Here is a 20416-nt window from a genome sequence, read left to right on the forward strand (position 1 = left end):
ATTGATTGGGCTTGTCCACAGTTGGGAGTTCTTTATCTCTTGATCCAGATCCCAAGTCATGGACTGGATGAAGCAGTTGGGCAAGAGTATGGGTTGAGTTTTGGAGTCCTGGCGTGATGAGTTGAAGGTGCGAGACAGGGCATCTGCTTTGGTATTGTTTGGTATTGTGAAATTAAAATGTGTGAAGAGTGCCCATCTGGCTTGACATGGGTTCAATCTTTTGGCCTTCTTGAGATATTCAAGGTTCTTATGATTGGTCAGTATCACAAAGGGGTGCGTGGCTCCCTCCAGCCACTGTCTCCACTCTTTGAGAGCTAGTTTGATGGCAAGTACCTGAAGTACTCTGTTACCGATGTCATAATTCCTTTCTGCAGGGGTGAGTTTATTTGAGAAAAAGGCCACTGGGTGAAGCTTGTGTTTCTCGCCGAAGTGTTGAGACAAGACTCCTCCTACTCCCGTGTCAGAGGCATCAACTTCGACCGTGAATGGCTTGGTCAGGTCAGGATGCTGTAGGACAGGGACAGAAGTGAAGGTGTTCTTGAGCCGATTGAAAGCCTCCTCTGCCAAAGAGTTCCATTGAAGACGCTTGGGTCCCTTCTTGAGCAGGCCCATTAGGGAAGCAGCAATTGTGCTGAAGCCTCTAATAAAATGACGGGAGAAGTTGGCAAAGCCTAAGAAACGTTGAAGCTCCTATATAGATGTGGGTGCTGGCCTGGATGTGACTGCACCTATCTTGGAGAAATCTATGCTGACTCCTTCTGCACTGATGATGGAGCCCAAAAAGGAGATTCGATCCTGATGAAATTCACATTTCCCTGCTTTCACGTAGAGATGATTGGCCAGAAGACACTGGAGGATGGCTCTGACATGTTCCAGATGACTTTTCTTGTTGGGTGAGTAAATCAGGATATTGTTGATATATGCAAACACAAACTTGCCTAGCATGTCCCTTAGCACGTCATTGATCAAGCACTGCAACATGCTTGGCACTGAAGAAAGGCCATAGGTCATTACCCTGTACTCAGAATGGCCAGCGGTTGTGCTGAAGGCGGTCTGCCATTCCTTGCCTTTCTTAATTCTGATTAGGTTGTATGCAAAGTGTAGGTCGAGCTTGGAGAAGATCTTGGCAGATGGAAGTTGTTCCAGGGCAGAAGGAACAAGAGGAAGAAGATAGGGACACTTGACAGAGACTTGGTTCAATCTTCTATAGTCTATGCATGGCCGGAGGCCACCACCTCATTTCTCCACAATGAAGAAGCCTGCTGATGCTGGTGACTTAGAAGGACATATATAACTCTGTTTGAGGGCTTCTTGGATGTACCCCTCTATGGCAGAGTGTTCCTTTAGAGGAAGGGGATAGATGCGACCACGTGGAGGTGATGTGCCTGGTAGAAAATCGATGGCACAGTCATAAGGTCAGCACGGTGGTAGCCTGCAGGCTTTCCCCTTGCTAAAGACCTCTCTCAAGTCCAGGTAACACTCAGGAACATTCTACATGGAATCCGATTGTGGACTCTCAACAGTGGTGGAGGAAAGACTGAGTTGGGGACGTGAGAGACAGTTCAGAAAACAGGTGGATGATCACTGGAGAATTTCCTTGTTCTGCCATGAGATAAGTGGGTTATGAAGCTGTAACCAAAGGTAACCAAAAATGATGCCGTGATTGACAGTGGTGGTCACGCAGAGGGAGAGGAGTTCAGAGTGGAGTGCTCCCACCTGAATGTGACCGGGAGCGGTGCGAGTGGTGACGAGACCATCACCTATTGGTCCAACATCGATGGTCCTGATGCTGAATGGACTCTGCAGAGGGGTAGTAGGCAGGCCGATGTTCTGGACAATCATGCTGTTGATGAAGTTCCACTCTGCCCCTGGGTCGACATAAGCAGACAGCATGTGTGTGGAGGATACCAATTTTAACAACACAGGTACTTTAAATAACTTTGCATTAAATCTGCTCATCGGACTCACTGCATGAGCTGGGCTTTTAACTGGGTTGGTGTGAGATGGGTGGATGGGACATTGGTTGATATGGTGCTCGGAACTCCCGCAGAAGAAGCAAAAACCCTCCTTCCTCCTTCTTTCACATTCAGCATGTTTCAGATGGGTGTGAGAAACCTCCACAGGTGTAGCCTCCTCAGAGGGCTGGACTGGTTTGGAGTTATCCTTGAGCGAGGGTCGATCGGTCAGCAAATGATCCAGTCATATTGCTAAGTCAATGAGGGAGCCAAGCGTTAGAGATGAGCAATGACACACCAGTTTACTGAGAATTTCTGGACGGAGACCTTGGCGAAACACCACTTTCAGTGCCGGGTCATTCCATCCGCTGGCTGCTGCTAGCATTTTGAAGTCTAGGGCATATTCAGTGATTCCTCAGGAACCCTGTGAGATGGTGAGCAGACTTTTGCCGACTTCAGTTCCCTCGGGTTTATAGTCAAACACTCTTTTGAACAACCATTCCTGGCATATTTTCTCCGGAATGGGGAGTTGTAATGTGGAACTAGGAGAAGCCTCAGGACATGTTAGGAAGGCCTGCGACATCACAGCTGCAAGCTGCGCCGTCCAGGTGTTGAGGTCTACAAGCATCTGTTGATGTTCTCCTCGAAGACGTCCCTGAGCATTCATTGCGGTTTGCTTCGCCTCCTCTGCTGCATCCATGATAGGCAAAGTTTCCTGTCAGTGCAGACACTTATGGATGTACAGTATATGCAGGGGAGAGCAGGGAGCAAACTTGAAATGAAGCCAAATCGCAAAACAAGAAGCTTGGTCAAAGGGAAGGCAAGGGTTGGTCGAGCAGCAAACAGTGCAATGTAGAAAAGACAAATAATGTAAACTAAGAGCGATAGCAAGGGTCAGAAATACTCGAGTCAGGCAGAGATAGAAAGGCTTGGTATGGACTGGAAAACACAGAACGATACTTCACACTGAAGGTGTGTGAAAGAGAGGCTAAAGTAGTGTGGCTGATGAGTTGTGAATGAATGACAGCTGATTTCAATAAGCTGTTGACATGGGGCGCTGTGCTCTTTGGGAGTTGTAGTTCTGATTGGCCATGTTTGTAGTTTGGCTAGTGCTGTCATTCTCAATGTCTTTACTGACAACATAGATACCATGTGACTGTGTGATGCAGTGTGTGTTGAAACATGAAATTGGAAATAGCAAAGGAAGTTGAAGCAATTCACTTGAAAAATCAGTCAAAACGATTGCTACATTACATGTGGGCTGTGTGTGTGTGTGTGGGGGGGGGGCATGGGAGAGAGAGTGGGTAAGGCTGCATTTAAAATGATTGTGTCTTTGTGTCTGTGGTCATTACTGCAGCGTGGACATTAGTGAGCTGTTTACATGAGAGCTTAATAATGCAGGTGTGTTTTTATCTTCTTCCTCTTCTTCTCCACGTCACTGCAGGTGAGTCTCCGGTTCTCTCACTCTTATTTAATAATATATAGATTTAGGCACTGCCTAAAAGCAGCGCTTCCATCTGTTTCTGGGGTGTAGAATTGTCTTATATCATAGCCAGCCTCTTTCATTTTATTTTTCGACCGTTATAGTTACTATACTGTTTCCTTATGTTGCACAAAATGTCGGGCGACAACAGTAACAAGTTACTCACTACTATACTGTCCCGAATACTACTCTACTTCACTAGTTGTTGGGTTTCCTGTGGTGGCAGGCACACACACACACACACACACAGGACCGAAACCATCAGAAAACAACTCGATGGGTTACTCATTGGGCGGCACGGTGGTATAGTGGTTAGCACGGTCGCCTCACAGCAAGAAGGTTCTGGGTTCGAACCCAGCGGCTGGCGAGGGCCTTTATGTGTGGAGTTTGCACGTTCTCCCTGTGTCTGCCTGGGTTTCCTTCAGGTGCTCTGGTTTCCCCCACAGTCAAAAAGACATGCGGTTAGGGTTAACATGGGACGGCCTTGGGCTGAGGTGCCCTTGAGGGAGGCACCTAACTCCCAGCTGCTCCCCGGGCGCTGTTAGCATGGCTGCCCACTGTTCTGGATATGTATGTGTGCTCGTTGCTTGCATGTGTGTGTTCACTGCTTCAGATGGGTTCAATGTAGAGAAGAAATTTCACAAGTGTGTGATGAATAAAGTTGTTCTTTCTTTCTTTCTTTCTTTCTTTCTTTCTTTCTTTCTTTCTTTCTTTCTTTCTTTCACTACTCAGCTGTTAGGTTTCCCATGGTGTGCCTGCCACACACAGGACCAAAACCATCAGAAAACAACTCAATGGGTTTCTTTATGTATCCATACACTATGCCGATGGGGCTCCACTCGCGTGGGCCAAAGGAGTTCCACTAATATGAAGAGTTAAAATTTAATTACCGATAGGAGTGTGGTTCAGTTAAAGGTTAAACTGATTTCCGTGGTGAGTAAATACTGATATAGCTAGTTTTGGTGTGGGGATGTTCTAAAGCAGCCTGCAAAGCATGTCGTCTAGAATGACGAATACGCACGACTTGCAGTTGCTGCTCTCCAATCGCTCCAATACAGCTAGCCAGCCGTTTGACACAGAACACGACACATCGGGAGTTGTCATTTTCATCTTTGGCACCATGTCCATCTTAGAAAATCACTGTGCTTGCGAGATAATTTGCTATCTGATGTTATTTCTGTGGATTGAGCGTAACAGAAACCACCCCACCCCCACCCAGTTTTTTCCTCTGCTCTACACCAAAATCATAGGTGACATACTTTCTTATTTTGAACACAGAATGGCAATTTTCGCCGAAAAGTAAAGGAAATATAAAAGTTTTCAAGGTCTTTGGTTGAAATTTTTACCCTCGTGGGCCAAGTTGCAACAGGAGCCAAACCATGCAGGCGATATTAAAGATCATAGGCAACGGTTTTCAATTTATGCACATTTGAAACTTTGTTAAAAAACCCTCTGTAATTTTTTTCTGGTCCCAAGAAGTATTGTTAATAAATAATAATCAAATAAGTTAGTGTGGATTGTGGCAAATTTCCGTTCAGCGATTTTCGTGACCGCTTGGCGCGTGACATCATTTAAGACAAACAAACCCCTTGAGTTGAGTCCATTTCCGTTACTTGCATTGCTGTTCGGCTTGAGTGCAGACATGCATTCAGGAATTTCCAAAGAAAAAACATGCCTTATTGTTGTGCATTGAACTCTAACAACAGGACCGGTTCAGGAAGAAGTTTTTACCTTTTTCCGAGAGAGGAGAAGAGGCAGAGAGAGTGGATTGGCTTTTTCCCCGAAGAGGAGGAGCAAGAGGATTGGCTTTTTCTGAAAAAGGAGAAGAGGCAGAGCGAGAGGGTTGGCTTTTTCCAAAAAGGAGAAGAGGCAGAGCGAGAAGGTTGGCTTTTTCCAAAAAAGGAGAAGAGGCGGAGTGAGAGGGTTGGCTTTTTCCCCAAAGAGGAGATGAGGCGGAGAGAGTGGATTGTGCATGTGAAGCCAGAGAATTGTTTTTTCTGGAAGAGGAGAAGAGGCAGAGAGAGTGGATTGTGCATGTGAAACAAAATCAAGTAGTCAAAGAAGAAACGGAGCAACAACACTCAAGCAAAAAGGAGAAGATTGGAGGTAAACATTTTTACTTTTGCTTGCAATTGACAAGTCAAGAATCCTGAAGGATCCTGTACAATCACTGTGGAAATGAGACAAAGGGATATTTCCTCGCTTAGAGTCGGCTATAAATAGTATAATGCCGCGGATGGCAGGCTAATGTGGCCTACCGGAGCACTGTCCAGTAATCGTTACCTACATCCACTAGGGAGGGCGGTTTAATTATTCTTCAAAAGAGCTCTTATTTAGTATTACGACAAAAGTAGGAATTTATCATAATTACCAGGATAAATCGTTTGGGCACGAGTCTTGTTGAGGTCCGGGGTCACCGCGATCAGAGTCGGCCGGGTCGCTGTCCGATTCCGAGGCCGCACGGTCAAACCAGTGAGCCACATTCACCGATTGCTTCGCAACAGCCATAGGTTCATACATACTAGTGCATCTCAAAAAATTTAAATACCATGAAAAAGTTCCTTTTTTTCATAATTTAATTCAAAAAGGTAAACTTTCATATATTCTATATTCATTACATGTAAAGTGAAATATTTAAAGCCTTTTTTGTTTTAATTTTGATGATTATGGCTTATAGCTCATGAAAATCAGAAATCCAGTATCTCAAATTATTAGAATATTCCCTAAGATCAATCAAAAAAAGGATTTACAATACAGAAATGTCCAACTTCTGAAAAGTATATTCATTTATACACTCAATACTTGGTTGGGGCTCCTTTACCATGAATTACTGTATCAATGTGGTGTGGCATGGAGGTGATCAGTCTGTGGCACTGCTGAGGTGTTATTGAAGCCCAGGTTGCTTTGATAGTGGCCTTCAGTGTATCTGTATTTTTGGGTCAGGTGTTCTCATCTTCCTCTTGACAATACCCCATAGATTCTCTATGTGGTTCAGGTCAGGCAAGTTGGCTAGCCAATCAAACACAGTAATATCATGGTCAGCAAACCATTTGGTAGTAGTTTTGGCACTGTGGGTAGGTGCTAAGTCCTGCTGGAAAAGGAAATCAGCATCTCCAAAAAGCTCGTCAGCAGATGGAAGCATGAAGTGCTCTAAAATCTCCCGGTAGATGACTGTGTTGACTTTGGACTTGATAAAATACAGTGGACCAACACCAGCAGATGACATGGCACCCCAAATCATCACAGACTGTGGAAACTTCACACTGGGCTTCAAACACCTTGGATTCTGTGCCTCTCCACTCTTCTTCCAGACTCTAGAACCGTGATTTCCAAATTAAATGCAAAATGTACTTTCATCTGAAAAGAGGACTTTGGACCACTGAGCAACAGTCCATTTCTTTCTCTCCTTAGCCCAGATAAGATACTTCTGACATTGTCTCTGGCTCAGGAGTAGCTTGATATTAGGAATGCGAAAGTTGTATCCCCTTTCTTGAAGATGTCTGTTCGTGATGGGTCTTGATACACTGACACCAGCCTCAGTCCACTCCTTGTGAAGCTCTCCCAAGTTCTTGAATCAACTTTTCTTGACAATCCTCTCAAGACTGCAGCCATCCCTGTTGCTTGTGCAACTTTTCCAGCCACCCTTTTCAGCAATGACCTTTTGTGGCTTACCCTCCTTGTGGAGGGCATCAGTCACTATGTTTACATGCACATCCAAATCAAGCTACTGTCAGCAATCGAGCAAAGGGTCCCAGCAGGGGTGCCAGAGAAATCCAATCCTACATGCACAGTGTTTAAATCGAGCTATTGTTATGAGGTGCATTGTGCACCTGAGCCACAGGTGGCGCTACACGCCCCATCATGTTAGTACACTTCTGGTTGTCGTCATGAAGAAGAGCTATTCAAGAGTATAAACAAAGTGACTACAGGCGGAAATTAGCATGTACTGCTATAACCTGGTACAGACATCTGTCCTTACCACAAGGATAATGTTTAATTTGTACACTGTCCCTTTTAAAATTAAAATAAACTCTAAACTCCAAGAACAGTGTTTGTAGTTTGTATGTACGAACAGAAGTGTTCCTAATAAAGTGGGCGGCTAAGGTGAAGTGTCATGCCGACCGAGGCTGGGTTTTTTTTTTTTCCGACCGAGGGTGTTGTGTTTCCCGCTTGTAGTCTCGTCACTTGTCACTTCCGGAAGGGGCAGTGCTGAAGTAAGTAGCTGGACTGCGTGGCTCGATAGGGTTTACATGCACTAAGTAGCTCGGCAAAAATCGCATAATCTAGGTCGTGTAGCTCGATTGCAAGAAATCAAGTTCGATTCAATTTCAGCCTAGCTAAGGTGTTTACATGCCATTTAGAGCTTCGATTTCAGACGAGCTACGGCAGAAATTCGATTTTCTCTATGTGCATGTAAACGCACTGACTGATCATCTTCTGGACAACAGTCAAGTCAGCAGTCTTCCCCATGATTGTGGTTGTGTGTACTGAACTACACTGAGAGATACACTGTGTTCATACTGTTTTACTCAAACTCGAAATTAAATATTCTAATATTTTGAGATTTTTTTTATGTTTTTGTACTGTATGACATACTGATTAAAATTAAAATAGAAAAATGCTTGAAACATCTTAGTTTATGTGTAATGAGTCTATAATATATAACATTTTCACTTTCTTAAATAAGTGATGGAAAATATTGAACTTTTTCACAATATTCTAATTTTTTGAGATGCACTAGTATATGGTTTCACCTCTCGATATTCAATTTGGACAGTTCCTACTTCAAAATCGCCATCAGACATTTTACACAACCTCTCACGACCCAAGTCCGTACACGTGTGCTCGGTTCGCAGGTAAACACAGAGCTGCTCCCGGTCTGTTTGCCTTAAATGACGTCACGATGACGGCCGCCTGGCGGTGAAAGTGCACATAAGTGAGATGTAAACAAACCTTCGTAAATTGGGCAAAACAGTATATTTTAAGCGTTTTATTCAATTTTAGGGTGCAAATTAGACACTAGGAAGATTGAATTCGCTTTTTGGGCCGTTCTTCTAGACAATAAAGTTGATATTCTACGTTTCGCCTCCGACCCTTGCCTATGACCTTTAAAGCTAAGCTAACGGAGCATGCGCAGTGCGCAGGCAGCCTTTTGCCACCACTTTACCATCAGCTGACCTGTCGCTAGTGTATTGCTGTTTTCTTTCCTTGTCCAGACCGTTTGAATTGATCAGTATAACTGGTTTCATAAGCCCTGCTCGGCATTAATCACTGTTTGCCATCACTTCATTTTCATGCTGTGAAACGCTCTCCCCAACTGTGCTGTGGGGAGAGCGGGGAAAGGCCTAGCAGCATTTTTGGATCCCAAATGTTTGTCATGTCTCGTTCAAAATGCTCATTGTCATTTACATCTCTCATCTGTGTTCACTTTGGCTAATATCAAGAAATGCAAATGTACACACTCATTTATTGGGTAAAACTTTGTGATGACATTTCCGTATTCACTTTACTCACCGGCATTCAAACTCTGCTACTTACGGGTTTAGGAGGAACCGAGGGACTGTACCACTTGGGTCAGATAGTGGGGTTTCGTGGATGACAGGGGGGTTTATAGCAAAATGTTTTGAAAACAAGAGACACGATTCATGAAAACACTGAGTGGATTCAGAGCAACTTGTCAGATCCCGAAGGATTTCGCAGTGATTTCAAAATCAACATCACTATTTAGAATTAAATTCCTACAACTCATTTCTATTCATTCATTTTTTAACCATTTTCTTTCTCTTTCAGCTTGTCGCTTTTCTTGTGAAAGATTTCTTTGCCCGTCTCTTGCTCTTTCATCGCTTCTTTCCTTTTCTTCCTCTGTCAAAACTCTCACTCTCTTCCCAGTTTTCACTTCATCTTTCTCTCCTTGGTGAACTTGTTCTGACATCTTTTTCAAGTTTGTATTAAAGTGTGTAAAATGATGATTATTGTGTTGCACTGTTTGAGTTGTTCTCTGTGGAAAAACCCAATAAATATTAAATTTTCTCTTCTTCTTCTGTCAGGTTTTATGGCAGTTTTCAGGTGTTTCAGGCCTCAGGATGAGTTACCTGTTTTGTCCAGGAAAAGTACAGACGAGTCATCAGTTGTGTTCATTCAGCAGGCAGTCCTCGGTCTTTAATAACAGGCTTTTACATTTCTTTTCACAATATTAAACATATCCACCAATACACAACTTCACAAATTAACAGACGTATTACTGTTAGCATAACATACATCTGGTACCCCTACATCGCGGTACGGTATATCAGGGGCGTAGCCATCATTTTAGAAGTGAGGGGGACAAATTGTTCAGAGGTCTATTGAGTGATTTATCATCCTCTCGCATTCAATTGCACCTCTCCTTAGCAGCTAAAGAACCACATAACCACAAACAGCACAGCACCAGGGAACTGACTTTAGTTCTTTAAAATGATATACTATCAAAATCTAAAGTCAAAATCTATAAATCTATTTAGTAAAATTTATGAACAGAATTAAGAATAGTAGTAGTGACGTAGCTAGTTATATTCTCTTCTCACCTGTGACCCTGCATAATCATCCCTGTTGGCCTCTGGTCCACTGTCTCCTCTCTCACCCTGCTCTTTCTATTGTGGCAATAAAGATTAAAAAATATGTGGAAAGCAACATTTTGAAATAGAATTAGGAATACGGTAATAATAATCAGCAAATTCATGTACTTTAAACTTTAACTACCACAAAAATAAATTAAATCTTTACAAAAACAACAGTCAAAGGAACAAAAATACATTTATACTCTTATTTTCTACCCAGAAGTGAGTAATCTTAGAGTAGCCAAAATAGTAACGTTACTCAAGTAAGAGTATTGTTATTTCGATTACGTTCATTATGTCTTATATTAAATATAGTTAGTTTTTTTTTTTTTATCAGACATCTAGTTTTTGGGTTTGTTTACCTGACATGTTTCGACGTACGACTGTCGTCTTCCTCAGAGTGTCACCGGATGTTAATTGGTGACGCATCTTTTATGATTTTCCCTTTTGCAGTGATCTGTTATAGCTGACTTATAATTTTCCTGTTGTGCCTTTTCTTTTATTGTTCGGGTTTGTCTTATAGCTGTCTCCTTTTCGCACTCTTTCTTATGTTCATTTTTTCTTGTGTTGAAACTCCTTCCTGTCTCCCCAATGTAAGTTTTATTGCATAATTGACATGGAATCTCATATATGGTGTTGCATCTGTTGTCCGGATGTATTCTGTCTTTGGGATGAACCAGGATCTGACGGAGTGTTGTGTATGGTTTGACAGGTGTGTTAATGCTGTGTTTCCTCATTGCTCTTTGAATGCGTTCAGTTATTCCCCTAATGTATGGTAATGTAACTACTCCCCTGTGTTCTTGTTTGTTGGTTTGTTTTTTCTCTTTCTTCTGTGTTTTGTTGTTCTTAACCTGTTCCGCCCCTTTGGATATTGCCCATTGTGGATATTGACATGCCTTCAGTGCGTGTTGTATATGTTGTTTCTCCTGTTCTTTGTCCTGTGGATCTGTAATTATTGTTGTGCGTTCATGTAATGTTCTGACTACTGATATTTTGTGCATTATGGGGTGTTCGGAAGTCCAGTTGAAATATTGGTCGGTGTGTGTGGGTTTTCTGTGTACTTTTATTTTGATGTCCCCATCTTCTGTGTGATGTATTTTTAGATCCAAAAATGCTATTGACTGCTCCGTTTCTTCTTCATGTGTGAATTTTATATTGCCAGTATTGTCCATGGTGTTGAGATGGTCGGTGAGTTGTTGAGTGTGTCCCCTCTTGACTTTTTCTAGTATGTCATCCACGTAACGGTTCCAGAGTGTTGGCCTGTATTCTGCTGGTATTGTAGTGAGTGCTTTCTGTTCCAGATCTTCCATGAAAAAGCCGCACATGATGGCTGATAGTGGGTCTCCCATGGCAAAACCTTCCTTCTGTCTGTAAATTGTATTCCTGAACTGAAAGTATGTGGATGTGGCCACGCCTTCAGAAACATCAGCTGATAAAAGATGCGTCACCAATTAACATCCGGTGACACTCTGAGGAAGACGACAGTCGTACGTCGAAACATGTCAGGTAAAGAAACCCAAAAACTAGATGTCTGATAAAAAAGAAAAAAAAAACAAAAACTAAGAGTATTGTTACTTTAGAATAATATTACTCAAGTAAAAGTAAAACGTATTTTGCAACAAAACAACAAGAGTACAATTTATCCAAAAAGTTACTCAAGTAAATGTAACGGAGTAAATGTAACTAGTTACTACCGCCTCCAAGTTAGCTAGCTAGCTTAACTAACTAAATTGACATTTGTCATCTTTTAGCTAAACATTATCTACATTCAACAGCATTACTCAACTTACACGGTTTGTTTGGAAAAAAACTGTCTAAAGTCTTTAGCCTTTTGGCTGGTTAAGCACTGCCCAGATCTGAATCACACCCAAGATACTCATACAATATTTTCTAAAGCGTCTCTGATCACACACGACAGCGGTGTTTGTTAGCTCCGCCTGCTCATGATGCGTTTAGAGGCGGCTCGGAAAAACGCGTTTCCACATGTTAAAAATTAATTGAGTGGCTGTAATGGCTGTAAAAAGTGCGGGGGACAGACGGCACAAATACGGGAAGTGCAGGGGACATGTCCCCCGCGTCCACTACACCCATGCTGTATATCAGGCCAAACAAAATAATATATGTGTTTCCGGTTACCCGACCGACCCTGTAAAAACACTGCTACCCTGCAACTGTTTATGACCACGATAAACAAACTATTTCTCGCACCCGACCCTACCTGCTTGGCAGCCACCTGGTGAGTCAAATGAGAACCGCTAAGGCGTGTCATATAAACCACTCGGTATTTGCCAAAAGACACGAGGCCCGTCAGGAGTAAACTGACAACCAACACGCCCAGTTTCCATTGTGCTATAGATGTAGTTCCGGTTCACCTTACGAGCGTACATCACGACTTTGGAAATATAGCATCTGCTAACGCCCCAATCGACGATGGTAGGTATAGAAATCACTGGACATCGTTGCTATAACGAATTTCAACTGATATATCATATTTGAAATAGATTATATGATGATTCAGGGTGAATCTGGATGGTATTTTGATAGGTGGCAATGACTAATTTTGAAGAACAATCCTACAGATTATAGCCCCCGAGATGTTAGGCATGCACCCAATTTTGATAAACACACAAGACATCAGTTTTAAGTATGAAAGTCCCCACTAGTATATAAAATATATTTTGGAAATGTTCAGAACTGAAGGGATAGATCTAGGTACTGGACAACCACCACCACCACTCTGGCCACCACCAAATAGATCATCCACCAAAATATTCCCATTTTACCTGGAAAATGAAAGTATGCCATCATTATTAGAACAATTTATATACAAGTGCATCCTTATATCATCAACGATATCTGATGACTAGGTTTAGTTTTGAACGAGCATTTTGCAAAAAAAAAAAAAAGTTTTCAAAGGAAACTTCTCACTTTTTCCTACCTACCCTAGAAAATTTGTCGTAAACTTTTGGGATAAGCAATTTTTTTTCCCCTACCTACCTACCCTATTTTGAAAACCCAGGAAACACATTTTGTTTGGCCTCATTACTGGTACTGACTAAACTACAAATCACTGTAAACAGACAATGTACACTCAGGTGGGGTTTACATTAGACCGTATCAGCGGATCATCAGATTAACGTTTTTAAAACGATTAGTGTGCACACAGCAACGCCAATACACGATTCGCGTGCACATAGCAACGCCAATACACGGATACGCTCGGCTCCACAGGCATCCTGCGCTCCAAATCACTCCGCCCTGAACAGCGAGTGCCCTCTGGAGGGTGCGCACTCCGGCCCTGCGCAGCTCACAGAGCGCGCGAGTGAAGTGCACGTGCAGTGATTTGGGACTGAGCCGCTGTGTGTGTGATCTCAGTGCATGTCGGGCATGCGCGTCACTTACCACTTGCAAGTGGAAGGATGGCAAGCCTAAAGACAATCATAACTACACAATGGGCAGTATTTGCATCAGTATCTGCAGTATTTTCATACTTTTATACTCTTTAATGAAAGGTGATACAAGGCGGAAGTCCACGCCGTTTTTCAGCAGTCGCGTCACATGACCAACGCCAGCGAATCAGGAAGGTGGATGTCACAGTGACGTTGTCCAGTGAGACGCCAGCTAGAGCTCAGCACAGCGTATCCGCGTATTCTCAATGTTTACACAGCACCGGACCAGACACGATCTAGATTGAATACGTGGACCCTGGCGGATTCCCGTTTCCCGGCGTTTCCAGGCGTATTAATGTAAACGGACAGTGCATCCGCGAAGAAAACGAGACAGATACGGTCTAATGTAAACTTGGCCTCAAACACACATTTTCCCCATGCTGCTTCAACCAGCCTCAAAAGATATCCCACCCGTGATACAACACTCAGTGCGTTTACATGCACATCCAAATCGAGCTACTGTCGGTAATCGAGCTAAGGGTCCCAGCAGGGGTGCCAGAGAAATCCAATCCTACATGCACACAAGGAAATCGAGCTATTGTGTGAGGTACATTGTGCACCTGAGCCACAGGTGGCGCTACACACCCCATCGTGTTGGTCCACTTCCGGTTGTCGTCATGAAGAAGAGCTATTCAAGAGTATAAACAAAGTTATCAGTTCCGTGTTCACAAGAAGAACACATCATATGAGCATATACTAGACTATATGATTCAAAGCTGATGAATTTTACTTCAACCTTGTTTAAATTGCAGTGTGTGTATTTCTCATCTCACTACTGTCGTCATGCCGACCAAGGCTGTTGTGTTTCCCGCTTGTGGTCTCGTCACTCGTCACTTCCGGAAGGGGCAGTGCTGAAGTAAGTAGCTTGACTACGTAGCTCGATAGGGTTTACATGCACTAAGTAGCTCGGCTACAATCGCATAATCTAGGTCGTGTAGCTCGATTACGAGAAATCCAGTTCGGTTCGATTTCAGCCGAGCTAAGGTGTTGACATGGCATTTAGAACTTCGATTTCAGTCGAGCTACGGCAGAAATTCGATTTTCTCTATGTGCATGTAAACGCACTGACTGTTTCTACAGCTTGCTTGACATAGCTTTCCTATCCTACTGTATGCCTGAACACTCTTACACAATTTTTACACAATGATGCAGACCTCCCAGTAACAAACGCCAGTCTTTTAACCATACAAAAATATAAGATTGAACATTTTTAACTTATCAACACAGTACAATCAATTAATTTTAGTATAAATCAAATTAATGAAATGAAATAGAAATGCTCAGGAGCTCTACAGTATGGAGCACTTGCATGTGACGTCACAGCCGATCCAGATTGTGACAGACGCCATCTTGTCGGTCAAACGCCATATTCCGCCTTCTACTTCTGGTTCTACTTCTGCTTTTACTTCTACCTTTTCTTCTGGAAAACCCTACTATATACAATTCTACTACAACGGCTGCGGCTACAAGCTCTCCCTACCTGTGCACGTTTATGTTTTTTTGCGTGTATTTTTGCGTGTTGTTCGTCTGTACCGGACTTCAGTATCCACTACAACCGTATGGACTTACTGGATATTGGTTTCCAGCAGAAAATGACGGTTTGTAGCGATTTCCATCGCATGCACAACATTCCGGACGAGATAGCGAGACCAGCGGGGTCTCCGTGGATTGTTATCGGAAGCAAAGTGAAGGAGACGGTGCCGGGAGTGGAAGCAAAAGCGAGGCTGCAGGCAGAGCCGGCCTGTTGACTAAGCTCAGAAAACAGCCACTCAAATCTCCACTGCCAAGCCTCTACCTCTCCGACGCCAGATCCATGTAAACAAGACGGACGATTTGGAATTACAGCTGGAATTACCTTATTCTATTCTATAATCGGCTGGTCAGTGCTATACTCAATACTTAAGTGACTTACCCATCCAATGAGGATTCTTGTTTACAAGATGCCACATCTGAGTCGCTGACAAATCCTGAATTTCTGTAAAGATAACTGTCCAGAGATTTATAAGCACGCAGTGCTTCACCACTGAACAGCGAGGGAAAGTTAATGAGGTAATTATACACGTCCGGGTATTCCGCTGGCAGTTCAAAATCCGGTCGTGAAAACTCCGTCCGGTAAGCCATAAGGGTCACAAATCTGTAGATCGTTTATTTTAGACATATATCTAGTTATCTGTTCATTAGAAAAATGAGCCGTGTAGTCCGTCGGTTGAAATTGATCCATTCTGTACACGAGTGCAGCAGTATTCAGCGGTGTTTTTGACCGACAAGATGGCGGTTGTGTACTTTCCGGTCACGTGACTGCAAGATCTCTATACAACCAAATGAAAACATCAACAGTACGGCCGCCATTTTGTTTAATTGTTTCCCACAGTAAAGAAAACTCTGTGTCCCTTAAAGTTCCCAACACCCCATTTTCTATCTTAAACTTTACTCAAACAACAATCACAAAGACTTTATAAGTCCTTCAGGATACATTGTGGTAAAGTAAAAGTACGGACAAGAGTCGTCAGTTGTGTTGGTTCAGCAGGCAGTCCTCTCTGAGGAATGTTAGCCTGGCGCAGCTTACTACAACTAGCGCTCAATTTTGGTGATACTCCCTCTTGTGGTAGACTTGGGGAAACGCACCTTACTAAAACCCATATAGAAAACACATTTAAATCTGGCCTTTTTCATAGAAAAATACACAACAATTCAAACAACTCAACAATTGTGACCATACATTTGTGGGTGTCACACACTCCCCCCCCCCCAAAAAAAAAAATGGCTCCTGACATTTTACCACCTTTAACTCATTTACTCAATATCACAACTCTCAATGCTATCCTTGCCCCTTCTGAATCTCTTAGCAAGTGTAAAAAGGCATGTTATAAAATACTAGCCATGTGCATGGTGGTAGCAGGTAGGATGATGGAATGCGATGTGCTATTGGAACAGAGTAAGGTGTTGAAGTGTATGGTGTCATGTTCAAAAGTGTCATGTGTGGCGCCTCATAAACCTCTGCACTGTTGACTGATGGTTGAACATGAAGTGAAGGCTGGCCTAAAACGTTGTAGGTGAAGTGTTGCTGGTCGCCTATCTACAGTGGACCTTCTGAGTGTTTGTCCATCTGGATGTGGGGCCAGGTCTGGCCCAACATGAGTCTCTTCTGGAACGGGCTGCCCAGTTCCACTTTCACTCTCCATGGCTGGTGCGTGACTGACGCCTGACTCCACATCACTCACATTTTCCTCCTCTTCACCGAAAGAGTCAGGTTCCATGCTTTGTTCGTCAGACCTCTCTTGTTCGGTTCCTCCCTGTCCACGTGTCAGTTTTACAGGTGTCTCCTTTGTGTGTCTTAATTCTCTTTCCTTTCCAAGGTTTTCCCGAACTGGCTATGTGACTGGATTCAGCAGGAGCTGAATTCCTCCGTGGAACATAGGTAGGTTCGCTGGTAGGTATCACATTCTTTCTGTTTCCGGTTCTCAGGTTGTATCTTAGTTCGTAGCAGGGGGAATCGTTATCCTCACCAGAACTGGTTTCACTGTTCGGTCGCAGCTCTGTCTCTCCTACTGCTTTTTTCCTTTTTGTCTTCTCTGGGGTTGTCCTTGCTTTCTCCCCTGTCACAGGCAGATAAACAAGTCAGTCATTGACAAGATGCAATAAGTTATGGTGCAGGACCATAGAAATCATTGCATACACAGGAGGCTCAGTACTGCTGCCCTGCTCCTGCACTGACCTCCACACCACACCTGAGACATTCACATGGGAGAAATAGGCAACAAATGAAAAGAAATGGGTAAAGATATCTCCTGAAAGTGAGCAGTAGTACAAAGAGAGATTTCAGCTGGTTAATGATCGCTCTTCAGGAAATCTCTCTCTGCTCATATCAAACCTGACTGAAGAGGATGGAGAAGATTACAGGTGTAGTGTTAAAAGGAGCCAATACAGAACCTTCGGATTCACTGTTAAAGGTAAAAGACTCATTTTTATTCACAAATGCTACTTCAGTGAAAATCTCATGACAGATTAATCTGATGTTGTAACAGCGATGCAATATGTTGATGTTTGTTCATTCTCCAGGTTGCACACTGAATCAACCAACAGTGACTGTGACTGGATACGTGGGACAGTCTGTCCTTCTGCCCTGCTCCTGCTCTGAACTACAAGCCAAACCACACACTTTCACATGGACGTTTTTAAAATGGTTCTGATTCCAAAGAAATCTTCCCAAAGGACCAGACAAATCTCTACACAGACAGAGTTCAGCTCTTTAATGATCATCTTCCAGGAAATCTCTCTCTGCTCATATCACACCTGACTGTAGAGGATGGAGGACGGTACAGGTGTGAGATCAGGAACAGAATCTCAGACGTCCATCTCACAGTAAGAGGTAAAATGACCTTCTGTATATAAACCATGTGTGAAGTTGACTACAGTATGTAGCTAAAGTAAAGAAATATAAAGAAATAGAGGAAAAGTGCAACATAAAATCAGAAATAAAATGTAAGAATCAGATGTGAAAAGTTTCTGTTCCGTGTTCTGCTCCTCATTTGTGTTGATGACGATGGATTATCTGAGTTTGTGTTCTGACCCGCTTTCACTTTTTACTACGATTCCTGGATTGTCTTAAAAATTGAAATTAAATCTGAATACAGTGTTAAGGTAAAGTTCTGACTGATATTGATGTCTCTCCAGAGCATCTTCCCTACGTCCCCTTCGCCGTAGTGACTGTGTTCTTTCTGCACATTATCGTGGCTGTGGTCTATTACACCACCAGAAAGAAAGGTACAAACACCTTCTGGCTCTTTGTGGAAATTTATCATCCACGTCCCCAAAATTTCAGCTGCATGAACTGAGCTTTTCTTGTGTATTTTACTCTCCAGGTCCTGATACAGTTCATTACAGCAGAGCTGATGGAGATGGAGCAGTGAGTCTGTAGTTGAGAACTCAATGAGCTGATCCATCAATAAATTAATAAAGAGAGTTGTTCAGAAATAGTCTTGCTGAAAAACACTTCTCTAAATACTGTCGCTTCATTTTTATTCACAATTTGTTCTTTTCAGCCCTTTTAGACTTTCAGCTTTCCCTTTGATGCTGAATAATATTTTAAATGAATCACAGAATGTGTGTTTAGATTTAAACGTGTATCATTTACAGTTTTATATCAGACACTCACATGCTTTTGAAGCCTGCTTCACTTTCACAATATTTACATCATTAAAAACGAGGCACATTGTATTTTTTTCCTCACATGATATTGTAATGTTCTTGGTCCTGTATTGTAAATGCTATCAGAACTGATGTATTCTGAGTAACGCTGGTGCGCTTTCCTTTTCTATTTTTAAAATTAAATAAAATGTCAAGAGATACACATTTCTGTATTTTAGCATTCTTTTGCACCACATTTGACAGAATAAATGAATCTGTGTCACAGTGATGATTGGAAACAACTTTCCTACCATTGATCAGCTTCATCAGTGGATTCCATCTTCGTCTGCAAAGCCGGATGTCCTGTCCACCTCCCAAAACCTTCCTCCTCCTCCCTCAGACACAATCCTGTCCTTATATCACCTGTTACCTTTATTTTGCTTTCTTTCAACACTTTCACATTCTTTCTTGCTCGGCATATATCTCATCTCATGATCTGTAGCCGCTTTATCCTGTTGTACAGGTTTGCAGGCAAGCTGGAGCTTATCCCAGCTGACTACGGGTGAAAGGCGGGGTACACCCTGGACAAGTCGCCAGGTCATCACAGGGCTGACACATAGACACAGACAACCATTCACACTCACATTCACACCTACGGTCAATTTAGAGTCACCAGTTAACCTAACCTGCATGTCTTTGGACTGTGGGGGAAACCGGAGCACCCGGAGGAAACCCACGCGGACATGGGGAGAACATGCAAACTCCACACAGAAAGGCCCTCGCCGGCCATGGGGCTCGAACCCAGACCTTCTTGCTGTGAGGCGACAGCGCTAACCACTACACCACCGTGCCGCCCTGCTTGGCATATATTCAATTAAAAAGATTCCTGCACTTGATCATTATCAGGTGATCAGCTGTACAGAGATCATAATACACAGGAAAAAAATAATCACCACTCACCTTAATAAAAGATTCTCCACTCTCAGAATCTCATCATCCTCACATCTGCACAGAACCAAACAGGAATTCTTCTCCAACTCCTGCTCGTGTGTGAGAGTTTTCTGTTCACCCAGCTCTCTCTCTCTCTCTCTCTCCCTCCTGATGGACACTGAACAGTCCGCCTCTAAACCTCTGCATGTGATCACACTGCTGCTCTTGTGTTCTCCTGCACCATGAAGTGCTTCCTCTTTACTGCATTCATCCATCAGCTGGTTCTTCACCTTCATTTGCTTCTTTTTCATGGAGAGATTTAACTCCCTTGTTGGCTATAAAATAGCAATTGAAAAGCAAATAAAAGCCTGACATGAGCGTACAGTGCATTGTTATTTCCAAACAGCACCACACACAGAAACAGTGCAGGTTCTCTGCAACAGGGGAACGGAATTACAGACTCTGTGAACGCGCACGTGTCCCTTTTCTCCATCGCCAGCCAGCGCGCTCCCGGTGGAGTCACGTGACCAGGTGCACACTTTTCTCCCACAGTTTGTTCACTTTTGCTGCCCGTTTACTGTTGATGTCCATCAAGGGCGTAACCATGGTATAAATATTGGGGGGGTCCAAATTTGAGCCCTTCCCAAAATATTTTTAAGTGCATTTCGTGCAGTTTTTATATGGGCCTATTGATAAAGATGTGCTTATCTAGAACATTGTTTTGACGAATACAATTACCAATGAACATGTTAACATTTATATCTTGTTTTTTTTTTTTTATTGTGTATCAGGCAAAACGCAAAACAGAATGTGCAACTGCAAAACATGTAACGCAATACAACATACAAAAAACATGTAAAACATTGCATGAAAATC

The 20416-nt window shown here is 42.9% G+C and overlaps 1 pseudogene; it reads left to right on the plus strand.

Annotated features, from left to right (window-relative positions):
* The first annotated feature begins 831 nt into the window (after positions 1-831).
* On the plus strand, positions 832-18401 carry LOC132868920 (uncharacterized; annotated as a pseudogene).
* Positions 18402-20416: the final 2015 nt, after the last annotated feature.

The sequence above is a fragment of the Neoarius graeffei genome, chromosome 2, assembly GCF_027579695.1.
Source record: "Neoarius graeffei isolate fNeoGra1 chromosome 2, fNeoGra1.pri, whole genome shotgun sequence".
NCBI classification, from domain to species: Eukaryota; Metazoa; Chordata; class Actinopteri; order Siluriformes; family Ariidae; genus Neoarius; species Neoarius graeffei.